We start from the raw sequence: 13,907 nt of genomic DNA on the forward strand, positions 1-13,907 counted from the left end.
TTTCTCATGCTGGATACGCGGTATGTGTGAGTCAGAGGCACACATACAAAGGCAACGGAGGAAAAAATCGAGGGAGTAAAATGCGTGTAGCCGATGAGGATGTTGTTGTCGTCGTCGTCGTCGGGATACACGATCAGAGGGATTTTCCACAAGCCGCTCTCAGCGCTAGCAGCAAAAAGCATAGCGAGATTTGTTTGTGTGGGTGTGGAAGTGATTGTGGTGGCGGGCCAGTGTTGGTATGAATATTTTTCCTGGTTCCTTCTCCTAGTGCTGAGCATGGCAGATTTTCATGAAAATGAATCGCTCGCTTGAAGGAATTTTCGCCCCGTCGTTGTCGTCGCAGCAAGATTGTGCTTCAATGAGAAAACGGCGGTGTGGGAGAAGAGCAAGCAGATGAAAGGGCATGAAAGGACGAACGAAAGGCAACTTGGGGATTTGAGCTGAAAGTGGAATAACATTTGACACAATTTAGGGAAAATCTTTAAAATAGACAATGCTTGCACAAATAAATTCCCAAAAACTGAATTTTAACTCAAATTGAGAATAATTATTAATCATAATCAATCTCACAGTTGTTCTGGACGTAATAACAAATTTGTAGAAGGAAAATCTCAATCGAACATAAATGTGTATTTTATTAGAAAATTGATTTCCCAGCGGCAATGTGAGAGTATTTTCATCGTCCAGCTGCGGTGCCGAGTGCGAGCCGAGAGCGACCCGAACATACCGGGCGAAATCCACGAACGTTCGATATCGCATTGTTCTTCTCTCGTGAGAAACAACCCAAACGAGAGTAGAAGAGTACACTGTTTTTATCGCATTCACCGCACTGAGAAACGTTTCGCCCGATAGGGCGCCCAGTCCACCCCCGTCACAGCATAAGGTGCCAAGCTATGCTTGCACTTGGGTGAGAAGAAGGCGAAGAATTATGTTGTGATGCGTAGTGCTCGCTCTCGATGATGGTTCGTTCTCACCGCTCGCGGAAGGAAAATCGCCAAGAGGCGAACTACTCTCGTTCGCTGTTTATTTTCACTCGCTTTCTGCTTTATTTAGTTTGCATCGTACGCTTCCCGAGTGTGGAACGCAAAGGTCTCGACTGCTCCGTAACGTGCGAAGAGGCTCCGTGTGTGTTTTATGTCCGTTTCACGTTTTGTGCCGCCCATGACAGGAAAGAACTGGCTGCAGCATAACTAGCATAAGAGAATTCTCTAGCACAGGGAAAAAATACATCAATCCATGAAAGTTATCGGGGTTTTCGTCGATTCGCGGTCGTGTTCGCGTGCGTTTCCGTTGCGATTTGTTGCACCGTTGTCCTTCGTGGCCCCAAGTGCATTGAGGCGATAGAGTTTTCCTCCAAGAGTGTATTCATTCACAAAAGCGAGTGGGGCACACGGTGTGGGGTTCAAGAGAAGGAACATACCAGCGCAGCCCCCCCGGAAGAGAAGGAAAAGTGTGGGTTTTGTGAGTTATAATGAAAAACACGGTGCGCCAGGAGCAAAACAGCCCGAAAATCAATGAAAAGTGTGGCTCCTTGGCGTGAAGAAGACGTAAATCAGTGGAAACGAAGGATGGAAAGCAGGGGCTGGTGAGCGGAAACGGTAGTGTCGAATCAAAGAACCGATATGAATTCATGAAGGCTTCCCGCTGTATGATTATTTAATGTCAACCTGAAGGTGTGCTCTCCACTGCGGGAAATTCCGAGCTGGGGATCGATACCCACGGCAAGCAAGTGTGATTAGCAGGTCCCTCAGGCCTTAGGCGAGAACGAAGTGTCGGGCGAAGACGAGGGGATGATGCAAAAGTGTCTCCCGTGTGTGTGACGGAAGGGGCGGAATACAGTGAAGAAAATGATAGCGCGCCCCCATTGCTGACGGGGAGAAACTTGTGAGTTATCAGTGAAAAGTTGCCGAACCCGAAAATAGAGGTGAAACAGCAAAATCAGATTTTATTCCTTGTGGAGCGGAAATCAGTTTAGCAGGACGAAGAAGGAGAAACTTTAAGAGCACAAGCAGCGGAAAGCAGAAGCATCAACAATCAATCTCGAGAAGCAATCAAGGAGAGGAGGAATGCGATTGTGTCTGTTTCTGTGAATGCATGCCTCTTCTTTAGCGAGGATTAATGTGCAAGCGTAATCACAAAGTGAGTGTTGAGCCAATCTGTTTGCCATGAAATGTTTATTCTCTTGCTACTAACAAATCGAAGAACTTTAAAATGCCGTCTGGTTTGATTGATGATGCTCGGGGGGGTGGCAAAATTCAACCAGATGGAGAACAGTAGGTCGTCTGGTCGGAAGATTAAATTCCGGGAAACGGCAATTTCCGCGGATGGATCAACAACCACACCGATTGGTAGTCGGAAGCGAAAATGCCAGCGTGTAGTTCGGTGAAAATCACAAGTGACTTCGGCCGAATTTGGCCAGTTCGTGGAAAGTTTTGATATGGAACTGAGCTCGGAACTCGATCAGAAGTGGGCAGCGTTCGCGAGGGAATTTGATTGCAAGGAACTGCCATCAAGAGTTGGCGTTTAGGGGAATGAATTAGTGGTAGAATTAGTTGGTGGAAATTTCTCACTGTGTTTTTTGATGTTTCACTGTTTTGAACTACCGATGCTTCCACTTTTTAGCGGTGTTTTGAGTGTTCCCAATTTTGTGTCAATATTTATTTACAGTTTCCATGAGACAGTTGCATGGCAAAAGAATTGACAACTTTCGTCGATTCACAAAAACGCAGTTCTTCAGTCATGACCAGTATCTTGTACAATAAACACCTTACATCATGAAATAGAATTTCCTTCGAGGGGATCTTAGAAGAGCTGTTCAAATACGTATTTAACTGAAACAAAATCATCGAACTTTCAATGAATGGAATAATGTGTCGATTTCGTCACTCCTGTTTCTATATTTATGAAAAAAAAATCACAAAAATTGATTTTGATTGCATAAGTGAAATTTATGTAAATATTTGGTAGGTTAAAGAAAAATTAGGAGTGAAATTAAAAACCGTGGAAATGAAAATTTGTAAATTCCCGGGAAAAAATATTGCTTCAAGTATTGAATATACTAATGGGACATTATTTCATAAACATGTGCGGTCTACAATTTGAAAATCTGCAGAATACGTTCAATGTGTAAACAATCTTATACTAGAAATAAACAACGCAATACTGGTGTTTTTAAAGTTCCAGTTTTTAACATTTAGGAATAAGAAAGTTTGATTAATATTATCTTCATTGATTGAAAACAAACTTTGTTTTGTTTTTCAAACTATGCTGATACAAATATTAAAAACAATTAAAGCCTGTCAACGTTAAATTTCGGACACCCATCTTCCAATGCAATTTTTTTTTAATTTTCACTAACTACTGAGAAGATCAATTTATACACAGCTGAATCACTTCGCTTTTTATGATACTTTCGACATGTTTTCATTTCGTCCAAGTTGATAAAATTGCCATGTCCGAAATTTAACGTGGACAGGCTTTATGTCTCCCCCTTCGGATTTTTTTCTCCCAAAAATAATATTTTGAGAGGGTAACGGGTGATTTTCAATTCTTTAACAAGGAACTTTTAGTTTTTTTTTTTCATTTTAATAATTATTTTGCATTATATGATTCTTAATCTCTGGAAGACCAGTAGGACATAATTTTAATTGAATATTTGCAACGGCCTTACTTGTGATTTGCAACTACTTGTTAAAAAAAACAATGCTTCAATAAATATGTGAGACTCTGAAATAGAGTACTGCATGATGATGTTAAGTGACAATGCACAGTGCTTGCTTATATGTATTTATACTCTGAAGCAGCATCCTGAAAAACTTGAACTAGTCTGTGATTGATTTATGGTAGGAGTCAAAGCATATCACTAGAATATTCAGATCATATTAATTTTTATGCAATTCCTGATCATAATACCTGGTTACAGTTGCTGTTTGAGTGATAAAACGACCTACTTTTACTCATCTTTGAATGTGTTACATTATGCAACCTTTTTGGGTGCTATAATATCCATTATGCAACTCATTTGAGTGCTTTAATATTCATTATGCAACTCATTTTTATGAAGAAAAGTATATTGTCATTGTCATGTCAATCTATTCAGCCACTACCATAGACATGACGTACCAAGTGGACCTTTTAAAGCTCGCTGTGAATTATTCCGCTGTATTTTTATCCCCAGAGGCTCTTCCAATATCATTTTCTTTTGCTTTTTTCAAGAAAACACATTTTATTCCATTAAAATCTTTTCACTACTTTATTTATTCTGGTAGAAATCAATAGTACAGTGGGATAGATGATTCATTTGTACTTGATTCGGAGATGTTTTCGAAGTTGATGCAGTGGAAGAAGAAGGAGGCACAACAAAATAATTCGGAGGAAGTGATGTTTCAAACACCGGAAATGCGGAAGATGCTGTTTTCGTATCATTTGGAACATTGCTTTCGAGAGGAATATTTTCTCCGCCTTCTATAACTGGATGATCGTCCGAAGCACCAAAAAATTTACCGACAATATCGTTTTTGTGTTGTAAAGAGTTTTCTTCGTAACTCTCAGCAACTGCAGTAGATTTCCAATCTCCATGCCTCTTCAAAACGGAAATGTCCACTCCTGAATTTGCAAGAAGAGAGGCAGACGATCGACGAAAACAATGTCCAGTGTATTCTTCTGGTGTCGTAGTTTAAAAAAATGCTGGGATTCTTTGCGGCATTTTTGCAATCGTGTTAATTCCAATAGCTTGTTTTGTACACTTTCCTGTACGATAAGCGACGAAAAACCGTGTATGTGTTACGTTAACCGGGCGAAGTGCTGCATATGATGCATGTCGATGACGGGTATACAGCCTTTGGTGATCACGAACTGACGGGAAATTTTTGTCTTTGTGTTCGGAATCGTGATTTTAACGCTGTCTTCTAAATCTTCTAAGTCGTTGAGTGATAATTTCATAAGTTCTTCTCGACGACATGCCCCTACACGCCAATGATCAAAACAACCTGTAGAATAATTTAGTCATAAGCTTTTTTTTTCAGTGTTTAATTACCCTTAACACAAGATACGTATCGTCCTCGGCTTCTTCTAGAAATTTGAATATTTGTTCTTTTGTAAATATTTTAGACTTTTTTGGGCGGTAACCATCTGACTTGGGCGGTAACCATCAGGTTTTTGAAATTTGAAAAATTAATGCCCAGATTCATGCTGATTGTTGTTTTCAACATGGAGTAATTGCTCCATTTAGTCGATGCCTTGTAATCAGACATCTCTTTGGTAAAGTATACCAGTAATCACGTAATCACTTCTCGTCTACTTCTTTAATTTTATTTCGCATTCGCCATTCTTCAAATTTCTTGAACACGCTTTCGTATAGCTTTTTTGACTTCTCCGGAAGTAGACCGGATAAAGCTGTTGCTTGAAAATCCAACTAGCAGTCAGATTCTGATTCGCTCATCTTCAGTTTTTCTTCCTCCGTACTTGCCTTAATGAAAACTTGAATATGTGTGACAGTAATTTTTCATATTTTCTGTATCGACTTGATTTACTGGCAAGAAGTGAATCGGACTGGACATTTTTGATCCCGATTTATCATACTAAATCCCATTTTTCGTCATTCCAAAAAATAGAGTGTGTAACACGTTGCAAAATTCGATTTTTTCAGCACTCGTAGTATTTATCACTCGGCAAGCCTCGTTGGATAAACGTACAACTCGTGCTAAAAAATTATCTTTTTGCATCTAGTTGCACAAACTACTATTAATGGAAATTATGAATTTTTATATCCAGCTCATCGAACTTAATTCTAACATCCTGTAAACAAGCTATGTGAACTGTCTAAAAAGTGAGGTTAAGTGAGGGTCTACGAACAATGCTGTGTGATAAACTTATAGATAATCACAATGGATAATAATAGATAAGTCAATACAATGCTGCATGACGATCACTTATATTTTTATCTTTGCACAACTCTGCCCAATTTACACAACCATTTGTTGGCTGTGTTTCTTTTTGAGTTTTCGAACGTCACGTTTGCTGAGGAATGTGATCTGCCATGGCTGGAGACGGAAGTGTTTTTCTTTTCTATCCATCCTAATTTTGTCTCAACTAATTTGTATCGGCCCTAATAATTTTTGCATTTAAAAAAAGAACATATGATTTTGGTTTGATTTTGGCATCGAAAGCATTCGATTCTGGTGACATTTTTGTATTATTATTTTTGAAATTTTTCATAAACCGGGTAAAATTTACTTCTCACTTTGAAAAACTGCTTAAGCATCGAATTTTGTTTAGAAAATTGCTTAAAAAAATATCGCTCGAAACAAACCGGTAGAAAGATTTTTAAGAATAAGAGTCACGTAACGTAAAACATTGGAGCAGTTGGATATGTCAGGCAGAGTTCACCCAGTGAAGACAACTCTGAAAGTTGCTGACATCCATCTGTTGCTCAAGCGTTTTGCGAAGATAACTAAAGCTTGCTCATTAATTGGATCGTTTCGCCTGGGCTGGCTAAGGTGCTGAACCAATTTTTGAAGTCAATCGACGTCTATTCGATGAACCCAACCAACGACGCATTTGACGGCAATTTAGTGAGATCTTTCTAGCTTGCTTTGTCATTGTTTCGTTTATTCATCGAAAAATTGCCATTTTTGTCATATGAAAAACAGGGAAAAGCAAAGCCATTTAATTTATTTCTTTGTTTGTGATTTTTCAAAGCATGACTCATATTCAAACACACATTTCCATTCCTTTGTAATCTCGACCCTTCGTATGAAAAATCGATGAAAGTTTTAGTTTTGGCGTTTTACAATGTTCGGGATAGTTATTTTGGAATTTGAATCAAAATGGTTAAAATAAAAAAAAATAATGGAAGAGTTCTTCTTCGTACTCCAACTTCTTCATATTTGAAACCTGTCACGGTTCCTAACTCTTCTTGAGTAAATGACAGGACTATTACAATATAAAAACATTTACATGGCCGAACAAGGCCATGTGTTCGGAGTGAAAGGTGCCATTTTTGTCTAATGAAAAACAAGGAAAAGCACAGCTATTTGTATTTTGTGATTTTTTAAAGCTTGTTTTTAAAAAGAATCAATGAAAGTGGTCAAATTCCAAACATGACTCATATTCAGAACACTCGCTTTCAAATTTCCATTTTAACTTTATCCGCGTAATGATTTCCATTCCTTTTTAATCTTGATCCACTGTATGAACCATCAGTGAAAGTTTTGGTTTTAGGGCACAAAAACGCCAATTTTCGGAATAGTTATTTTGGGATTTGAGTCAAAACGATTAAAGAGAAATAAATAATAATAGTTCCCCTACATACTCGTCATATTCCAACTTCTTCATATTTGAGAGCTGTTACGGTTCTTAGCTCTTCTTCAGTAAATGACAGGACTATTACGATATAAATACTTTCACAAGGACGAAACAATATGTTCGAAGTGAAACGTTCTGCAAAGCGAATAAGGGCATGAATTGCTGAGATTTTAATTGCCGGAAAAAAAACATACGGAGCAGTTCAATCAAAGGTAATTGCCTATTTCCGGGGATTAAACCACCCGACTTGGACGTTAATTTACAATGTTATGAAAACTCATATGTGAATATGTACGTTATGTGGAAGATATTGATTTGGAAAATGTATTGGAGGTAACCACTTTCCCTTCGATGGGACTCGAACCCATGACCCTACAGTACGCTAGACATACGGAGCATTTATTTCTTGCGTAAGTGGTATTGATTGAATGGAGTTCTGATATCGATTACAGTACTGGATTACACAGGAGAAAAACTTGACGATTTCGATGTTCTCCTTACAGCCGAAAATGTCCTCTTTTAATTAAATTAAACTACATAGAAAAATTATTTACTATGTCACACAAACAGCTACCAGAGCGGATGCATTCATGTGTTTTCGATTGGGCTTTGAAAACATTCTAATCCTTTTCTCCTACAAGTCAACGCTAGATTCCATTCATGGGACAAATATTCTATAACAGGAAGAGGGTTGAATAATTTGAAATGAATATAAATAAAAAAAACGTTTCATGTGGCTCGGAACTAAACTCCACAGCTCTTAATGAAATAAAATGGAATTTGGTGGAAGTCCAAAATAAATTTAATCCATTACCCTTAGTTGTCGGAATGGTTCGAGTAGTTGCCAATTTTTAAGTCGTTTTACACTTTCAAATGTTTTCGATAGCTTTGGAAATTCAAAATCAATGTAGCACCTCGTTTTGACTCTACATTATCACCAACGTAGTTTCTACAAAACCTTCAAATTCGTCTTGGAAAGCTGCGTTCTCATCCAAGTAGTTTGATCAGCAATCAAAAATTGGAATTACAGGTGCATTAGTGTTTTATTTTCAAACAGATTATTTATAGAACCGGTTTCCAGTCAACTTAAAAAGCTTCTAGTGCAACAATTGACTGATTTTAAATTGAACTTCTTAAATAGTCTTTTTTCTTGACCAGGGCGGCTAGAGGTGAAGAATTTTCCACAGAAGTTTAGAATTGTTTGCTTCTACAAGTGTTCCGGATCTTTCGGATCAGGTGGGTTTGATTCCAAGTTCATGGCAACGATCCTGCTCTTAGATTACGGGAAACCCCCATTTGAATCGATGTTGTATGATTGCATTTCTTTATTAATAAATTTTGCAGATGGCAGTCTTTTGTCATACGTAAATACCAGTTAGATCAAGGGCTATATTTGAATTATACTTTTTAGTAAACTATATAATATTCTTCTAATTTCTACTATCGTTTTACAAGGCCTTGGACGCATCAATAATCCGTCAAGCTATCTATTGATCAGTCATTGCATATAACATAAGACCAAATTTTTTTTAAAGCAGGCGATTCTCTACAGAACTCTGCAGAGGCCCGAGCAAAGCCTGTCGAATCTGATTTAAAAGCACTCAGGCGAAATGAAACCAGAGATGGACAGGAACGATTCTAAGGCCTGCGAATTTTTAAGAACTTGGATCATATTCACGATTTGAAAAATGATGTCATTATCACTACATATAAGATAATGGATAATGGGCATTGCTAAGCTTATACAACACAGCAGACTCGACACATTGTTCATTTTACGGAAGAGTGTCAAGCGAAGATAACATGCACTAGACATCCCGGAAGAGATCCTAGGCTTCATGGTAGGCCACGTACATGATGGCGTTTTGCCATCTATAGTGAGCATTACAACGTCGTATGTCCTATCCATCGTAGGATTCGTTTGGAGTCTCAAGACTCAAGTTCAGTCAGTCAGTTTGCTGCAGCTGAGTAATCACGAACGAACTCTCAATGAATATAAGAACAGCGAGGAATTTTGAAGCGAAGGAAATGGAACAAAAACTAGCCTACCAAAAACCTATTGGAATGCATAATAGAACAAAGGATGAATGAATACTGAATGGTTTGAATGAGATTCCTGCAATAGTAATTGTGCATGGTACAAAACTAGACGCAACTGATCTTCGGGCAATTAAAAAAAATCTCTCGTTCAACCGACGATATTCGGATTTTTGAATATCGCCCCAACCATTGAAAGGCAATCTGATCCTTTCTCACAAAAAGTAAAGTCGAACAATCCACAAGGATTTTCTGTTTGGCAGCTAATATTGGCGAGAATGATCAAAATGTAGCATTCCCAACCCAGACATCAATCCTTCAGCTCCAGCAGCAAGTTAACATACCACCGGAGAACAGAGCGCATAGAAAAGATTACTGCGAGACACTCGAGGATGCAAATGAACTAGGCTAAATGTTCCGATCTCCATTTCACTGTACATATATCCATCTCATCGCTAAACAAAGAAATACGGCACCAAATTCGTCGCTTCTTTTTGTCAACATGCGTGCTCATTGCTGAAAAAAATCACAAAAATAATAAACAAACCAAATTCCTTACCTTTGTTTTTGATTTGCTTTGTTTTTGATGGGATGGAAATAGGAGCTATGAGATGAAGTGGCGAACCGTTCCCCTATATTTGCACCACTCTTAGAAAAAAAAAAGCTATACAAAGCGGCAGGAACCCTACAATTCCAGTCCTCAGGGAGAAGCCGGAGCTGTCGGACCCTATCATCGCAATTTTTGTCTATTTTATTAAGAGCTGAGCAGAATGGATACGTTTACGTGCGTTTTGACAGTTTTGCCATGGGAAAACTGCCAAAACGCACGCAAACGTATCCATTCTGCGCAGCTCTTAATAAAATAAACAAAAATTTCATAGGTTCTAAAAAAAAATCAAGTTTTTTCTTGTGTTTTTTTTTCTACCAAATTTTATCCTTACAATCATTTTAATGTGGTAAATTTTAATTCAAATAACTGGCGAAGACCTTGGTTGACTCACAAGACGGTGCTTCTGGTCCGGGCTTCCTCTTAATTAAAATTGCTAAATCCTTCTAATTCATTTCCGCATTGGCGTTGAACCTAAAATTATAAATTTCAAAACACCTAAATAAATACAGCTTCGATCAGCTGTCAGTTCCGTCCCGGCAGTGGTGAATATGTGAATATTACTGCGTTTGATCCGAATTTATCGTTAACTCTCTATGCAGCGCAAGCTATCATAATTGTAATTCCGCAATTAGCAGCACAAAAGTTCGAAGCAATAAAATAAATAGCTCTCTGCATTTCGGTAATCCAGAAATGCAATACTATCGATCTGACAAAATTCGACAGACTTTCTATGTGTCCACTTAAACCAACATCCATATGACTATTGAAAGATTATTCAAATACCATGTGTTTGGATCGCGACGGGTTGCCTATTTTGCAAACGACCACATAAATGACTTGCTGAATTAATTCTAAAATTAAATTGAGGGAAATCGTGATTTTCGCTAGAGTGTAATTATAAATCCGCGATTTTCGCGACTATATTTGACGGAACCACGATTTTCGCGACTGGAAGAGTAAATCCGCGACATTCGCGACTGTTGTAACAGCCCTGCAAATGCACCTTCTGACTGTCATTCCCGAGTGATTGCAGCTACTCAAAGCACACTCTACTCTGTCATTGTTTACTTTTCCCCTTTTGCAAAATCCAAACCAACTGATTGGCGTGCCAATGAAATAGGTCTCAAAATATTGTTTAGGGGAGTTCTTTTCTTCAAATTTTCACGGCAGGTTATTATTCAATTTTAAATAAACGTAATGATTATGAAAAATCAATGGAAGACTAAATTTGTATTTGGATTTTGTTCGTTTTAAATTGCTGTGTATTTTCAACCCATCAGGGCAAATAGAAATGCGTGCTGCTGGGCAAGTTGAAACAACGATTCAAAACGTCACCCTTACTATTGACAGTATTTTTTTATTCCAGATTTCCGTGAATACCAGAAAGATAGCTTTGTTTAGATTGATTGACTTTACACTTCGTAGTAGCTAGTCGGGATTGACCAAGAAACAACAAAGATGCACAACTCACCAATTGAATGATCCTCTTGGGATTAGAAAACTATTTTCACTTCGAGATAGGAAGGTTATAGAGATGAAGAAAACCTAAATGTATGTAGATTGAAGGGACCAAGAAAACCATCGAAATCCATTCGCACAATAGTTTAAAAGTCCATAACATTAATAGAGAACGTCAATTCCATATTAGGGTAAGGGATGTATTTTGGACCACCAGTTCGATGGCTCATATTTTGGACCACTGAGTGCAAATTCCTCTTGGTGGTCCAAAATAAAAGCGATATCGCTTAATCTTGATGTTCTGGATATATTTTACTAAGTATTCTCTCTTCATATGTCGATATACAAAAATTTCTAGGATACTAGACCACCTTTTGAGCAATAACAAGCACATCAAAATAAGAGAGTGATGCACATTTTTCGGCACAGTGGCTAAAATCGTGTTTTAGCGTGTGTATTTATTAGTACCTTTATTATGTGATTTAGCGTAATGGCATCTTCGCGATATTTTATCAGTAGGTCGACACGCTTTTTTAAATGTATTCAACCTTATGAACAATCCCCCTAAAAGTGAGATGAAAAAACATATTTTTCCACTTTACAACATGGAAGGTATACGTCTTCGCGAGAGTTGTATCAAAAGTTCTCCGGAAAAACTTTTTCGAAGACACCAAGTTCGTAGTTTGCAGATTTATTGATTTTTATGCCAACAAGTTTTGAACATGTTCGATGTATAAGCATACAAACACATGGAGACGCATGGAACATTAGTTCATCAACTCCTTGAAGGGTGATTGATTTCTACCATGCTTAGTAGGAAATGGTTTTTGATAAAACATTCCTTACATTCGCTTTCAACTCTACTGTTCAGGTGGTGTTAATCTAAAGTTCATTTCTTGCACTTTGTTTTGCGTATGAGATTGACTGCCACAATTTGCCCGTTGTCAAGTAGCAGTTAAATCAAATATGGCTAAAAAAAATACAATCAAACTGCAATAACTTTTCTATTTTTTAACCACCAAACGGCGTATTTTAGTATTATCTAAAACTTTCTAGGACATGCAAAAAATGTAGAATTTAAAGTGAAAAAGATATGACGAAAACAACATTTTGAAGGGATTGTCTGCATAAAACGTAAAAAATCTTCAATAGTAAAGGAGTTACTTGGTGCTTCGACAAAGTTTTTCAAAAGAACTTTTGCTACAACTTTTATGAACAACCAAACCTTATATGTTGTGAAGTGGAAAATTATATTTTTCATCTCACTTTTAGGGGAATTGACCAGTAATTGAATACCTCCAAAGTAGCGTATTAACTTACTGATAAAATGTCTCGAAGACACCATTACGCTTAATTGCATAATAAAGGTACTATTAAATAAACGCCCCCAAAACACTAAATTTAGCCACTGTGCAATGAGCTTATTTCCATCAAGTACCCATCTCAATTTTCCTTCCATCACCTTGATCTCTCCTTATCTCGATGGTCCCATCAATATCGAGATGTGGAGAGGCGACAATATTTTAATTTGACAATAATAGACAATGAAAGGGATTTTGAAATCCAATCTAAGTAGGCATGTCGAATGCCAGTATCAGTCTTGTAAAATGTCATCTGCATGTCATTTGACTAATTTGTTCATAACTTTCTTCAGAAGCCAAATTTATTCCATAATTTTAGATGTACTCATAACGCTTGAGTAGGGCTATATTTTTGTCCAAGGGTACATTGCTCTAAATATTATATATGAGGCTGGATAGTGAACTCTCTCCAAAATGTCACGTGTCATTTGACATAATGTCATTTGAATGACATTTTGCCTCCCACGCCTCAGATTACATATTTACAGCAATGTCTCGTTAGACAAAGTTGTAGGCACATTTAAGCGCTATAAGTTCGTAATACCTCAGAAATGATAGCTACCTTCAGAAAAAAGTTCTGCGAAAATTATACAACCGAATGCAAATGACATTTTACAACACTGGCCAGTATACTACGAAACAAATGGAAAAAAAATTGAAAATTCATTCTCAGGAAGCTGACATAGTAACAGAGGGGCAGTTCTTTTATCACTCATCAGCAACCAAGAAAAAAAACTCGACCCATGAAAACTTGACAAGACATGTTATAAGAAAATGAGGTAATGCCAATGAGAATAGATAGAAGGTGAGGAAGAAGACTAAATGTAAGTGTATTAGTGGATGATGGAAAATGTAAACAGCAAATGGTGACGTACATATTTGCACGGCTTCTTATGGGAGCTCGTTTGAATGTAGTAGTGAAAGATTTTTCGCCATACACGAAAGGCACGCACACAATATATGGATTTCCATACCTTAGTATTTATTTACATTGAGGTAATCTATATACATAAAAATGAATTTCTGTCTGTCTGACCCTTATAGACTCGGAAACTACTGAACCGATCGGCGTGAAAATTTACATGCAGAGGTTTTTGGGCTCGGGGAAGGTTCTTAAGATGGTTTGAGACCCCTCC

General features: G+C 37.6%; 1 protein-coding gene across 8 annotated transcripts in view; it reads left to right on the forward strand.

Annotated features, from left to right (window-relative positions):
• The first annotated feature begins 1,066 nt into the window (after positions 1 to 1,066).
• LOC134227332 (teneurin-m) overlaps positions 1,067 to 13,907 on the forward strand; it is a 422,322-nt gene continuing 409,481 nt past the window's right edge. For all 8 annotated transcript variants that reach the window (XM_062708724.1, XM_062708726.1, XM_062708731.1 and 5 more), the window contains exon 1: positions 1,067 to 2,139. The gene's annotated coding sequence lies outside the window, so the exon portion shown is untranslated. The remainder of the gene's footprint in view (positions 2,140 to 13,907) is intronic.

This window comes from Armigeres subalbatus, chromosome 3 (assembly GCF_024139115.2).
Source record: "Armigeres subalbatus isolate Guangzhou_Male chromosome 3, GZ_Asu_2, whole genome shotgun sequence".
In the NCBI taxonomy this organism is placed as follows: Eukaryota; Metazoa; Arthropoda; class Insecta; order Diptera; family Culicidae; genus Armigeres; species Armigeres subalbatus.